Here is a 16,157-nt window from a genome sequence, read left to right as displayed (position 1 = left end):
AGAGGAAATTTTATAGCACTGAGTGCCTACATTAAAAAATAAGAGATCCCAAATAAATAAGCTTATGCTCCACCTCAAGGCCTTAAAAAAAAAAATCAACTAACCCCAAAACCATTAAAAGACAGGAAATAATTAAAATCAGAGCTGAAATCAATGAAATTGAGAATAAGAAAACAATACACAGAAACAATGCAATGAGAAATTTTTCTTTGAAAACATAAATAAGATCGATAAACCTTTAACCAAACTAACCAAAGAGTGAGTGAGAAGAGGCAAATCAGCAAAATCAGAGATTAAAAAGGAGCTACCACCACAGATCCTTCTGAAATCCAGAGGATTATTCAGAACCTATTTTGAAAATTTATACTATAATAAACTGAAAAATCTGGAAGACATCGAATGTTTCTAGAGACATATGTCCTGCCTAAATTGAATCAGGAAGATATAGAAAACCTAAACAGAACAATACCAAGTAATGAAATCAAAAGAGCAAGTAAAAGCTTTCCAAAAAACAAAAGTCCAGGACTTGATGGAATCTGACCTTTACAGAAGAACTAACACCAGTCTTTTTAAAATTATTCAATGAAATTTAAAGAGAGGAAACACCCCCAAATACTTTCTATAAAGCTAGTACAATCCTTATAACAAGACCAGACAAAGATGTATCAAGGAAAGAAAACTACAGACCAATATTTCTGATGAACATAGATACAAAAACCTTTAATAAAATATTAGCAAACCACATTCAAAAGCACATCAAAAAGATGGGCTGGGGTTGTGGCTCAGTGGTAGAGAGCTTGCCTAGTACATGTGAGGCACTGGGTTCAATCCTCAGCACAAACAAATAAAATAAAGGTATTGTGTACATCTATAAATTTAAAAAAATTTTTAAAGCACATTGAAAAAGATAATCAAGTGTGTTTCATTACAGGAATGAAAAGTTGGTTAAACATGTGCAAATTAAGAAATATAATTCATTGCTTAAATAGAATTAAGGGCAAAAATTTCATGATCATCTCAATAGGTGCATAAAAAGCCTTTGATGAAATCCAACACCCATTCATGTTAAAAATGTTGGAGAAACTAGGGATTGAAGGAACTTACCTCCACATGGTAAAGGCCATTTAGGACAAATCCAAAGTAAATATCATACTAAATGGAAAAAAAACTAAAAGTATTTCCTTGAAAATCAGGAACAAGACAAGGCTGTCCACTCTCACCACTCCTATTCAATACAGTCTTCAAAATATTAGCCAGAGCAATCAGGCAAGAAAAGAAAATCAAAGGAATACAAATAGGAAAAGAAGTAGTTGAACTATCTGTTTGCCAATGATATAATCCTAAATGAGAAGATCCAAAAAACTCATTTAGATGACTTCTAGAACTTAGAAATGAGTTTAGCAAGTATCAGGATACAAGATTGACACCTATAATCAACAGCTTTCCTCTACTCCAATAGTGATTCAGCTGAGGAAGAAATCAGAAAAACCACCACATTCATAATAACCTCCAAAAAAAGTAAATGCTCTGGAATTAATCAAACTAAAGAGGTAAAAGAACTCTACAATGAAAATTACAGAAAAGTGGAAAAGAGATTGAAGATGACCTTGGAAGATAGAAATACATTCTTGGATAGGCAGAATCAATATTGTCAAAAAGGCCATACTACCAAAAGCACTGTACAGATTCAATGCAATCTCCATCAGAATGCCAGTGATATTCTTCACAGAATTAGAAAACACAATTCTTAAATTCATTTGGAAGAATCAGAGATCCAGAATAGTCAAAGCAACATTAAGCAAGAAAAGTGAAGTAGGAGGCATCACAATACCTGATCTGAAATTATACTACAGAACCAAACAGCACAGTATTGACATAAAAATAAACAGGAAGGCCAACGGAACAGTAGAAGACATGGAGACAAATCCACATACTTAAACAGTCCTCAGTTATTTGACAAAGGCAACAAAATACATATCTTGGAGAAAAGACAACCTTTTAAACAAATGGTGCTAGGAAAACTGTATACCTATATGTAGAAAAATGAAATTAGACCCCGCTCTCTCTCTCTCCCTCTCACCCTGAACAAAAATCAAATTGAAATGTATCAAGGAATTGGGAATTAGACCAGAAACTTTAAAACTGCTAGAAGAAAACAGAATCAACACTCCATCATATAGGTGCAGGCACCAAATTTCTTAACATGAACCCCAAAATACAAAGGGTAAAACCAAGAATCAGTAAATGGGATCTTAAAACTAAAAAGCTTCTGCACAGAAAAGGAAATGGAGCATGAAGAGAGAGCCTACAGAATGGGAGAAAATCTTTCTTGGCCAGCTACTTACTCCTGTGATCGGGGATTAATATCCAGAATATACAAAGAACTCAAAAAATTTAACACCAAAAATAATAAACCAATCAATAAATGGCAAAAGAACTAAACAGAAACCTCTCAAAAGAAGAAATAAAAATTGCTAGCAAATATATTTAAAAATATTCTCTCTTTCTAGCAATCAGGGAAATGCATATCCAAACTATACCATGATTCCATCTCATTCCAGTCAGAATGGCAATCATCAAAAATAAGAACAATAAATGCTGTCGAGGTTGTGGGATAAAAGGTACATTTGTTGGTGCGGCTACAGAATAGCACAACCATTCTGGAGGACAGCATGGAAATTCCTCCAAAAACTAGGGATGGAACCATCATATGACCCAGTTATCCCACTCCTTGATATTTTCCCAAAAGATCTAAAAGAGGCATACTACAGCAACACAGTCACATCAGTGTTTATAGCAGCACAATTCACAATAGATAAATTACGAAATCAACCCAGATGCCCATCAATAGATGAATGGATAAACACACACACACACACATATATAAAATAGAGTTCTACTCAGACATAAAAAGGAATGAAATTATGGCATTTGCCAGTAAGTAGATGGGGAATAGCATGCTAATTGAAATAAGCCAAACTCAAACTCAAAGCTCAAATTTTCTCTCTCATATGTGGAAGCTAAAGTAAAATAAAAGGAGAGGGAAGGATAGGATAAAATAAAGAACCAATTAAATATGAATAGATGAGTGAAAGGAAGTCTAGTAGAGGAAGGAGAATGGGAGAGGGAGGGAAAATGGGAGGGATAAGGGGTAGGGAAAAGTGGGGGGATCATGAATTGAAATTGACTTCCACACATGTATGAGTTTGTAAGGAAGAACCCAACTACTATATATAACTATAAAGCTCTAATAAAATTTTAAAAATGACTGCAGAGCAATAAACTGTGCAATGCACTTTACTCCCTATATGAGGCACCTTATACTACACATTATTACACAGCTGCTCTGCTAATTCTGTGTCTTCCTGCAGCACAGAAATCCCCTTATGGTTCTGGGTAAGCATATCAATGGAATAGTTCATGGAACAATTTCCCATCCGACAGGCCTAATTCAACTTAGCCAGAGTGGGAAGACCTAAAAAAGAAAAGGTAGAGGGTTACAAATCAGGAACTTTCATTAGCCAGATTAAGATAAATAAACTAAAACAAATTAAGACAGATAAGTAGCATATCTTTTTTTTTAAGTGCCAATGCCTTAATTAGTTTGAAGTTATTTAGTATTGGCTGATGACTTGGGAGCTTCTTGGCTGTAGTGTTCCTTGATGAGGATTTATTTATGAGAAGACTATGCTAATTTCCACTATTCCAGTTCTACCCCTCATTTCTCATATACTTCTCAATGGTATGTAAATATAAAAGCAGCTCACTGTACTTTGTGAGATAAAGAAAGCAAATGATTAAATGCAAATGCAAAAAGTCATGTCAATTCAGTGCTAATTTTTTTATTTTTTCCCTGTGCAATTAACTTAGAAATCACATGGAAATTAGCCAAAAAAGAATGCTCAGAAATAAGCAACCTTGATTACAGAATCCAAGTCCCATAGATACCTACTCTATCTATTACAAAATCAGGATGCTCTAATTTCTTAACAGGGATTGAAGGGGAAAATTCTAAAAGAGCAGTTTGAGACAACCACTGAGCTGAGATTTCTACTCTGTGGAATGGGTTAAATATTGAAGAGCTCATTAAAAATACAAAAAACAAAACAAAATAAACAAACAAAAAACCCCTCTAAACTAGATTTTTAACAAGGAAAGGCACAAAGAAGAAAAAGGGACAGGAAGAAAAGATTTCATGTTATTTTCAAAGATCCAGTCCAATCAACAACCCAGAGATAGTAATTCTAAAGTAGCTGTTTACAGATCAGGGAACTCATTTCATGGGAGAAAAGACAAGGCAACAAGCCAAGGGCCTAAGAGCCAGGGTTCTCAAAATACAATTTGCCATTTCCAAGCATTTGTTCCCAGAATGCCAGCAAGGTGGCTGCTCATCACTAGATGTGGGCTCTATTCTTCTAGTCAGAGCATAACTGAGCCAATGACTAATGTATGATGTCCCTTTCACAGTTAGAGGTGGAGATTTCTTCTCCCTTTTGTTCAAAGAACATGAAGAGAGACCTAATAGTCACCAGCATACCTGGGCATGTACGTTGGATACATGTACCATTTAATCCCCAGGTTGCAGAATGGCTGGACCAGATCATGAGAGACCTACAGTTGTAACAAATATCACTGAGAATTGGATTCAGCCTGAGATGATGCTTTCTAAGTGGCCCCATAGCTGCTTCTTAATTTAACCAGCTATCTGGGATTTTCAGGTGCTTCCTCCTAGGGAAAGGGTAAGTGAATGTGTGTTTCTTACCTATGAGGATTAGATTACATTAGAAAAGCGGATCTTTGGGACTATGTGTAGAAACTGAGTTAGGAACTAGGCAGGGGAGAATCACCCTCAGGGCTGCTGTGCTTCTCACTTTGTGCTTCTTATGGAAGTTGCCAAACTTCCTGGTTTTCAAAGCCAAATGGGCATTGGCTTCCTGTCCAGGCTGAGTGAAACAGGTGAGGGCTCCTAATTCATGAAGACTCAGTCCAGTACAATATGGCCTCACCTGGAAAGAAAAACTCAGCCAATCAGATCCTAAAAACAAACTTTAAGAAAATAGCATTAATACCCAATTGGCAGGGGGAGTTGAAGCTTTAAGATGAGTTATGATGCAGAGAGGCTGAGAGAAGACTGATCAAACACGAGCAAAACAACAGAGAAAATTAATCTGTAGACTGAAAAAAGGGTAGTCCAGATATGCAGAGAAGGAGAGAGGCGGGAGAGAGACAAGAGAGAAAAGGAAAAAAGAAAGAAGAGAGGGAAGCATACAAAACTTCCTGGGCTCATCCACCCCTGCACTTCACATACAAACTTATAAAAAAATTTCCTTTTTCCCCAAAGCAATTGGAATGAACTGCTGTTACCTGCAACCTAAAGAAAGAACCTAACAAAAACAATAAATGTCAGAAAATGAAAAAATTAAAATTTGCATCTGTGTCTCATTGTCTTTATTCATAGGGTAAAGGCCTAAAAGCTGCCCCAATCAGCTCCTACGGGCCACTGGGAGGACAGAGAGTGACGTGAAGGTGCAGTTTGTTATGATTAAGGGGTGTGGATAGTAAAATGACAGCCAGTTCGGAGTTTTAAATACACAGAGAACTTTCACTCTATGATAGATGCTCAGCTCACTGAGCTTTTATCATCCCCAAAGGCAAAATGAATCCAGTCAAAAGACATATTAATGCAAGATGACTTTTGTAACTTTACATAAGGGGAAATTCAACCAATTCAAGGTTATGATTGCCACAAACTCAAAACACACTTAATACGTCAGAGAGAGAGAGAGAGAGGGGGGGGGAGAGAGAGAGAGAGAGAGAGAGAGAGAGAGAGAGAGAGAGAGAGAGAGAGAGAGAGAGAGAGAGAGAGAAGAAAGAAAGAAAAAGAAAGAAAAGAAAGAATGTCTGGAAGATAAACTTCTGTGACAGAAATCTCTCAGAATTGCCTTTATCCATGACTGCACAACCTCAAGGGCTCTGCTTCTCACCAGGATGTTCGATTACAGAGCTGGAGATAGTCCCACCTTCTGGATCTGGGTCCCCTGGTGGCTTTCCTCTTCCTGCTCTTCCCCAGGCTAAGCTAGGTGCCACTCTTCTGCACCATATGCCCATAGCTCTGACCCAGTGCCAAGCATGTTGCAGGGGATGTAACTTTCTGCTTAAGGGTTTTCATTTCCAACTAGATTCAGAGCTATTGAAGAAATCCTAGCAGGTAGCAAAGTACCTGGCATATCACCGAGCTGGAAAAGTACACCCTAAACCCACGGATCCATTTATTCCTGTCTTGTGCCACCTTTCTGGCCCTGGCAGTTGTCCTTACTACATAGCCACAGGGTCATGAGAGATGGTTGCTAAAACCATTCACTAGCTTTACTTCCCTTAGCTCTGTTGCCTCTGCCCAGATGCAAGACTATGATCAAGCTTGGGAAAATAAAGTCTACACCCCACATCTCCACCAGACATGTTCAACAACATTTTTAAAAATGGAGAAAGAAAGAAAAGGAAAAAAGTCAAAGACAATCTTACCAGCTTATATAAAACACCCACTACAAGACATAATCCAGGGTCAGCAAACATATAGGGCCACATAATAGATATTTTAAGCCTTGCAGATCATATGGTCTCTGGTGCAAAACACCCAACTTTGCTGTTGCAGTAGGAAAGCAGTCAGAGACAACATATAAATGAATGGACATGACTGTGTTCTAATAGAACTGTATTTATAAAAACAAGTGGCTGACTTACAAGCTTAAGTGAGCTGCCTACTGATTAATTGAATATAAAAAGCAGAGAAGAATCAGTCATAAGCAACTATGAAAAACAGGCAGAACTGCTGAGTCTGACAGAACAACAAACAACATGGAACAGTCAGCCTCAGAGGACTGTTGGTCATACCTCTTCTTCCAATAGTCTTTCTTGGCTTCCAGGACACCACACACTTGGTTGGTGTCCAATCTCTCAGACCACTCTTTCACAGTCTCCTTCACTAACTTTTCTCCACACTTTGTGTTGTTTTCCTAAAATGTTATTCCTCCATGTTTTGTCCTATGCTCTCTTTTCTCTGCACTCTAAGAGTTTATTTTGGTGACCTTATTTACTCCTAAGTCTTCAAGAATCACCTGTAGGCTGAAGATACACATCTGTTCTTCTGCCCACATGTCCACAATGAACTTCCACCTAGCTAAACACAGGCACATCGACTTGGCAAGTTCAAAACTGAATAAATCATCTTCCCCTGAACAGTTTCTAGTCCTGTGTTCCTATCTCAGTAAACAATACCCCATCTACCTTAGTCAGAAATGCAAGTGTCCCCCTTAACTCCTTTCTCTCCTTTATTCTTGCAAGTCCCGAACCCTTATAATAAACTGCCAAATTCGGTTCAACTCTACTTTCTAAATCTTTCTATATCTACTCACTTCTCTTGTCATTTCTCTAAGTCAAGATACCATCATTTCTTGCTTCGATTTCTTCCTACATTCTCTGAACTGATTGACCAATACCTAGTTTACCTTTTCTCCAACCCACTTCACACAGTATAGAGCTAGAGTCAGTGTTCTAAAATAATTTACATCTGTGTTTCAGCCCACATCTTTGCATTCTCCTCTGTAATGCTGGATCTAGAGTCTACAAACCACATTTCCCAGACTCTCTTGCAACTGGCTTCTTATTAGACTCTGTTGGTTGGAGCCACTGGCAGGAGACTGGCAGGCAGAAGTGGAGAGAATAAATTTTCTTCCTGTTTTCCAGTTCCTTTCAGCCTCTACAGCAGTAACAGCTCCAGATACCCATGCATTTAGTACTCAGGATACCAGCCACAGGCCCTCCCTTGGTGGTCTGAGTACTGGCCAGAAGGCAATCCATCCCCAGAGGTCCAAGTACCTTCACAGAAGTCAGCATATCCAAGTTATGGTAGTTCCTATTCTGAGTTTCTAAGTTTAAATAACTCCTATTCCCTTTTGTCTCCCAGGGGACCCAGGGATGACAGCTACTTCTTGAAGTTACTAGTTTCTAGATTATCTCACTTTCCACTGTTAACTTTCATTGGGGAATTATCCCCAATTCCCTATGTTAAAAATCACCTCTATCTAAAATACTAACTTTGCATCTATTTTCTGACTGGCTCATTACTAATGTAGCACTTGGTACCAGGAATGGTTTCCAGGAAATAATATTTAAAATGGGGTTGTTTTTGTAACCTTTGACCTTTAACAACAATGACCTCCTTGCCTTCCCACAATACATTTACCACGTGGTACCCTCCTTTGATTTTTCTAGAATGTCTATAATCACCTCAATGGCTCTACTTACCTTAGCTAGCACTTTCAGCAAAATGTCTTCCCAGATCTGCAAGCAGATCCATTATAGCAATGATGACTCTGCCTATTAACTCTGTGAACTAACTCTGTATTCTCCCCATGGAATCAGGCACTCTAGAAGGCAGGTGTCTTAGTCAATAAGATGCCATAGATTGGGTTTTAAAGAACAGAAATTTATTTCTCATAGTTCTAGAGGCACCAGCATATCTAGTGTCTGGTGAGAGCCCACTCCCTGGTTCAAAGATGACACCTTCTAGCTGTGTTCTCTCATGTGGTAGAAGGGACAGAGGAGCTCTCTAGGGCATCTTTTATAAGGGTACTGACTGACTCCAAAAGGCCTCAGCACCTAAGACCATCCCATTACTAATTAGTTTCACCATATGAATTTGGGGGAAATATGAACATTCAGATCATAACAGCAGGTACCATGTTTACCTAATCACAGCTTTAATTCCATATAGTAGTTGTTCAATAATAGTGTATTGAATGAATACAGAAATCCATGAATGAGAAAGTATAGATTAATACCTACTGGGGACATTAGGGAATACTTTCTCAAGAAGTAGTATTTTACAATGGATCACTAGACCCAATCTCTACCACTATGCGAATTTTAAAGAAAATGACATTATCCTCAGTTTCTATCCATTTCTAACAAATAGGTAAAAAGATTTCATTTCCTTTTAGGAGTATCTCAATGATAAAGTAGCTCTTAGAAAATGAACTTCTTGGGGGAAAAACTTGTATCTTTAGGAATTATCAACTGGCCAACCACATAAACTACCTTGGAACTACAGTAACTGAATTCCCTTAGATAGATAAGCCCATACTCTTCTTTTTAAAAGGACTAGTCTGATTCCAACTTCTCTTCTAAAAGTAAAAGGTGCACTAAGATCCCAGTAAATTTACTTTATTACTTTCCTTTCATGAATTTTACACACTAGAGTTTAGAAACTGTTTTAAACCGGTATGTTATAAATCTGAACATTACTTTCAATTCAATAAATGGAAAGAAATGTGCTTCAATGAGGTAAAAAGCTTTCTATTGATCTTTATATATAGATTTACTAGATATTCTTCCCCTTACCTCAGATAGTTGAAGTAATAAAATAACTAAATTTTTCTGTAGTTTAATTTTGAGGGCAAAAGTAACAAACTTACATAAATTTTACTTCTTAAAACTTTCCATATTTTATGATCAAATAGTTGAACAGTGGTCAAAAGCACCTAGGTTAATTTTTTTCTAATGTGTCCTGGCTAGTTGGAAGACATGTTGCTGAATAAACATGGTTAACATTATGTAGTAAAAACATTTTAACCTTTAAGAATTTGGTGAGTCACTTAATTTTTCCTTGATTTCTGGGTATCAACAATGTACTTAGAAGAAACCAATGTTAGCACATACTCTTCTCCCTTATTTACTTTCTAGATATTACAACTATCTCTGGCACCAGATTAAAATGGCATAATAGCACAAAATCATTTTCCAAGGTTATTTAGCTTCTTAAAACAGAAAATGTTTCCCACTTTCCACTGTCACCTTATTATCTCTTGACTTTGACAACGGGTCAAATATCTGGCCCTGGTCCTTTTCTCCCTGCCTTCTTCCCCACACCAAATTCCTTGGTAAACCTGCAAATGCCAACCTAAGTGAAACTCCTGTAACTGAATCTCTCAGTCTCATTTCCCTCTCCTACATCCCTAGAAATTAATTCAAAACAGGAATCCCTAAATCTCTTCTATTTTGAGTCAACTATCTCATCCTTGGGTAGAAATGAAGGGGAGGGGACAAATATTGGAAGCAGAGACATACCTCAAGGGCATGCAAAAACAATTAAATGAATGGGAATATGTTCTTGCTGAGAACAGAAAGAGTGAAAAAGTGACAACTAAGATAGGAAAGTGAAAAAAGGTCAGGCTGCAGTTCAGTGGCACCTCCCCTGAGCTGGTTGGCCTATGTTTGAATCACAGTTCTGATAACTGCTCATCTTAGAATTCCATCACAGCATCTGCCTCTTGGTGCCTGCCTCAGTTTTCTCATCTATAAAGTAATAATGATGTTAACACTACCTCAGGTGATTGTCATGAGGTGGCATTAATATAATTTATATAAAATGTTTAGAATGGTAACCAGGTGGGCTCTCAACATGTTACCTATTACAATTTTCTTTTCCATCCTAAAAAGGTTAGTCTGTTCACACAGATTAATGTGGGAAAATTAATAGGAAATGACATATGAAAGAGTAAAACTGTCAAGAAGATGGGCATAAGGTGGAGGACCACTTCTGGTACAATGAGAAGTGACACTGAAGGGATGTGCAGCAGAACCTCAGGAAGGGAAGGAACAGGCAAAATGGGACAAATCTAAATGTGAAGGAAGCAAGGTCATCAGAACAGCTCAGTAACACAGCAGAGAATCTCCAGCCCTGAAGGGACTCTCCTGTTCTACCAGGCCAGGGTTTTCCACTAGAGCGCCCCCAAAGCTCTGGGGAGGGGGCTGTCTCACCATCCCCCTCCCACCCGTCATCTGGAAGAGTTCAAGTACAACAGCTCCATTTCCACCTGGTCTGTTTGTTCCCCATGCTAGGGGTAATTCCTTTGCTTGAAAGATTCTATTTCTAAAGAAGGAAATACAAAAGCACAGGAGGCCTCTAAGCAGTCCAATGTCTTGTTTAACAGATTAAGAAACTGAGGCCCAGAGAGAAGTGACTATCTAAATCTGCACAGCATCTCTGTGTCAGAAGCAAGAAGGAACAATTTTCCAATTCACAGGTCACAGTCCTAACCCACCTTTCTCTTCATATCCAGTCGTCACGCCTCCCCATGACACTCATAGGCCCCCATGCACCACAGCCAGGCCAGCCTTCCCACACTTCCCAGACTCAAACTGGACACCTTCATCCATGCCTTTACTCTCTTGTGATCCCTCTGTTATCTATTTATCTATCAAATACCACAACTGCCAAGATTCAGTTCAAATTCTTTCTATGGCTGCTTTCTCATTCCCTTTCAAACCCAATTTCTACTCTGTGTTCAAATGAACAATTAATACTACTGAATTCTATCAGAGTAGCCACAAAATATTACTGTATATATGTTTTCTTATATCCACTGACTAGAAAAACTCCTCGTGATCAGTATCAAGTTCCATTATTATGAGTCTTTGCATCCCCAATTCATAAAACCCCACTCCTAAGAAGAAATGTCATGTTTCCACATTTTTATAATTATTTTGATTGCAAAAGCATTACAAAAATGCAGAGTAGAAAATAAAAGGCCACTATAGACTCAACCTTCAGAGATAACTACTTTAAGCAGCACATTGTATAATCTCCTAGACTTCTTTCTATGAATAAAAATTCACACAGAGAGAAAAAAAATAACTATTTTCAGTGGGATGCTATGAAGTTCCACACATACTTTTATCACTGAAAAAAAAATATATGTGAGCACATATCTATGGGGACAGAACCTAAGTAATTTTTAAAGTGTAATATGTTACTTCTTTATACAAATGTCATTTTATCTGACCATTTTCTTATTAATGGATATTCATACTTTTTCTACTTTTTCAAAGATAAAAATACAAGATATCCATTCTGTATTTGTGTAGAAATTGATAAACTGTCGATAGTTTTGGCCACTGTTACCAAATGATTGTACAAGTTTTAGTTAACCCTCTACCCCTAATGCCTCTAGATCACCCTTTTCCTAAAAATACTGAATATTATCAGTTGCAGTCTTGGCTAAAATGGCATGATACCAAAAATGCCATATCTTGAGTTATAAGAAATTGATTAGCTTTGTACACTGTTGTCCAGGAAGTAAAAAGGGGCTCTATAAAGCAAAAATTAATTTTCAATAATGCCTTTTTCCTTCCAATATCTTCTTATACATGAGCTAGAGATGCAAAGTGAAAAGGAAGTATTTTTGTTTAGTGGTTGAGCCAAGGATCACATAAATATTAATAAAAAGAAAGCTCCCTGATTGCTGTAGAAATCTCAGTTCCAGATTATTTAAGGGAAAAAATATTTTTTCAACCAAGTTTTATGTTACTAGAGAATGACCACTACTTCGGTAGAGTCTGTGAACTCTTGTCTAAAACTGAAAAATAAACAAAGCTCAGCATCTTTATCTCATCTGTTAACTCTCACAAATTCATACAAATCAATCTGAATTTACTGAACATCTGCTGCAAGCTTGGCAGATAGCAAAGATATAAATACTGCTAAGATCTAGGCCCTGACCTTCAAGAGCTATATTTTTGTTGTTATATGTTTAATAGAAAACCATTTTGGATTAATATCATACTATAGTATATTATGAATGGCCTTCAGAATATCAATATTCTGAGTTCTATATTAAAGAGAACACTCTTGTACCTTCCCTTTCTGAGGAATGAGCTTGATCAAATTATTATATTTGATCAATGCACATACAAATATGGCATAATGAATCCCATTATGTATAGTTACTATGCATCAATAATATGAGATTAAAAATCTATTTAGCTATTTCCCCAAACTGAAAAACAAAACATCACTGCCTAAAGGAGGAAACATAGAAAGTTTCAGTCTTAGTTACATATGCTCCTTATTCTCACACTAATGAGCATATGCCCCTTTATTATTTGAAAAATAGGCTGATTATTTTTGCAATTAATATACTCCCTAATTTGTATGGCCAGAATACCCTGTATGTGTGAATCTTTCACAGTCTAATGTATCAGGGGGTGATTTACCCAGTACATTAACTAATCACTAAGTCCTTCTTGAGATGGATCTAGTTATCGAAGGCAGAAGAGACAGATAATTCAAATATTTGTTGTAACAAGACAGAAAAAGAACCTTTGCTTTCACATTCTTCCTCGTGGTGACCACATCACCATGAACTGACACAGTCTCACCTGAATTTATGCTACTAGGGTGACTCTTTGGGGTGAAGCTAAATAGCTTCAGGATGGGAACTGGCCCCCATAAAGACCAAGGCATGAGTGGAGGTTAGAACGTTCAGTGCCAATACCAGGCAGTCTTCATTTCTGTTATTGTTTTCTAGCATTTTCCTTTGATTGTTTGAGTTTCTCTGCTTACATTTGTCATCTGTACTTGCACACTATCTACTTCCACAGCCCTTAATATATCATAGTCCTTTGAAATTCCTTGTTCGATGAATTCAACATCTATATCATAACAGAATCTGGTTTTTGATTATTATTTTGTCTCATGTTTTTTTTCTTGACTTTGGGATCATCTTTAAATTCTTTTGATGAATGTGGGACATGTATCAGTTAATATAAAGTAAGGTAAATGAGGCCTGTAGTATGATAATACACTTTTCCATCAAGAAAATTATAACCAAGGCAAAGGGTAGAATTGATTTCCACAATAAAGTATATTTTTGAACTTAAATGTTGATACTCTCTGTTCAAACAGGCACTTCTATTATGTCTTTGATCTAAAAGGCACATGTAGTCACTAGGCTGTTTTCTCAGGTTACCATCTGCAGTAACATCGTGGAACCCACTATGAAAGGTAGATTCAAACCCCTCTTCAGGGTCAGAGACAGCACCAATAATCGAAGCAGAAAACAAACTCTGTGCTTTCTTATAACCCAACATACTTCAAGAGGACATTCTTGAAACTGTTTCCTGAAGCTAGATGAGGCTGCACCAATACTGTAAGGCTTCTATATCATAAGATACAAGAAAAATTTAACTCCTTCACTATTAATCATCACAGACTATTTTAAGAGATAACAATAAGCTCCCTGTTTCTAACAGAAATGCTTACTTGAAGTAATTTAGACAAGCAATCTCATACTATTGAATTCTTTAAGGTATTCTCAGTTCTGTTATAGAAACTGTCATTTGCCCGTCTTCACAGAGCTTGTCAGAGCAACAAGTCAGCACTGAAAAGTCCATCAGATTGTTACATGTAAAGGTCAAGGAATCAAAGATGTGAAGATGATCTTCCACTTCACTGACTTTTGCCAAAAGAACCTTAAACTGACAAAAGAATAAGAAGAGCAAGATCAGAGGAAAGGTCTGACCAGCTTCTTTCATATTCAGCTCTCAGCTGGAGGGGAGGGGAACATCAGTTGTCAAACCTAAAAAAGAAGGAACACATCGGTAACAGCCCCACCATAGCACAAAGGAACCCCAACGTACACAGAAGAGTGGCAGCTCGTCTGTAAAATACCTTCTCTCCTTGCCTGTGGTGTCTTCAATCCTGTTAAGTCACCATTCTGTTCCATTATCACTGTTAAAATGTGCTTTTAGGAAGGAACATAATAAGTTCCCAAGGGAAGGATTTCAGCTATAATTTTATTAGGAAAACAAGCCTAATTATGGATGTGCATGCATCCCTTTTCAGAAAATTCTCTAGAACCTTCAGTGAGTCAAGCAGAAACTATGATACAAACCTAGCTACCAGGCAGGAAAAGATTAATCTGTTGTTCTTTTATGAGATTGAACAACATTGTACATGTAACATGAAATGATTCTTTTGCCAAGAGCATAGGAATGTGGATTAGTGTCATCCACCAGATATGAGCTAGTGTATCACATGGTGGATCAGATGAAGACATGCTACTACAATCATAAAGAAACCCTTTAGCGTGTCACCAGTCTCCCTTCTTAAACCTCATGCTAGGTGACTCCCATTACAGGATAAGGCCAGGTCAGTGTCACAAAGGTGAATGAGAAGACAAGACATCACATGAATTGACAGCACACAATGGCAACAGGAAGTAATGTTCAACACTGAAAGAACAACTAACCAAGAATGAAACTAGCTCAAGAAGTCCTACCACTGTAAGAAATTTTAGTCATCAATTAATTCATCATTTACTAACCCATACATAATACATAAAATACTGTGTTATGCTCTGGAGTAAGAGACTAGAGAAAAGCATACAAAGATAGCTGAGATATGGTGTCTACCTCCAGGGGATATATCATCTCAGAAGGAAGACAGATAAGCCAAAAGTATTAATGACAAATGGGAGTATCAGAGCAAACTGAAGAGGGAGATTCATAAGGGGTGAAGAACAGAGAAAGTGAGAGTTGATAAGCAAGCTAAACGAAAGGAGTCACTAACCTAATGAAATTAACAACTAAAACACAGCTGAGTAGGATTTTCTCATGCTAATTCTCTCATCTGACTATTTACCATTCACAATTCTCAGCAAGGTAACATTATTTCACTGTGGGTCCAGCTCCATGGAATTCAAAGACAAAAAAGGTCACTTAATCAATTCTGGACAATGTCACACCTGCTAAATTGTCCATATGAGAATTGTAAACTCAGGCACAGAAGGCAATACTAAACAGAGCTGTGTACTAGACTCTGTGGCTGACCACAAAAAGAAAGTTTCAGGGGCTAACATGATTGGATTAAGAACCACAGAGAAATAGTACCTCAAGCTAAAGTGTCTCTCAACTCTTGATAAAATCACTAATTTTTTAAAGCAATTTGAATTGAATGTTACTTCCAGTTGAGAGTCCCACTTGTGGTGGTCTGGTCAACTACAGTTGTCAGTCCTTTGCAGACAGAAGTCACGTTTCTCTCATTTCTAGGTATTCCCAGTAGCACCTAGCACAAGCTAAGCACTAAAATAATCAAGAGGGGGAAAATCGAGGATTGGTTCACATTCCTTACATTCTCCCTATCCTGGGGGTGAGGGCAGGCAGAGGAGGAGTAGTGAGGAACTAATGGTGGGGGCCATCAAACACATGACCTGAGCCCAGCAGCACCATAACCACCCTCACCCACCAGCCCTGACACCACCAGTCAAGTGGAATCCACTAGCCTGAGGAAGTAAGACGAGGGTGCCTCTCAGTGACCA

At 37.6% G+C, this 16,157-nt stretch overlaps 1 protein-coding gene across 3 annotated transcripts in view; it reads right to left on the bottom strand.

Moving 5' to 3' along the window:
- STXBP6 (syntaxin binding protein 6) overlaps positions 1-16,157 on the bottom strand; it is a 244,085-nt gene that overhangs the window by 186,028 nt on the left and 41,900 nt on the right. The window lies entirely within an intron of this gene.

Source organism: Sciurus vulgaris, assembly GCF_902686455.1.
Source record: "Sciurus vulgaris genome assembly, chromosome: 2".
In the NCBI taxonomy this organism is placed as follows: domain Eukaryota; kingdom Metazoa; phylum Chordata; class Mammalia; order Rodentia; family Sciuridae; genus Sciurus; species Sciurus vulgaris.
The sequence above is the reverse complement of the archived record's forward strand: the minus strand, read 5'-3'. Positions and strand labels throughout refer to the sequence as shown.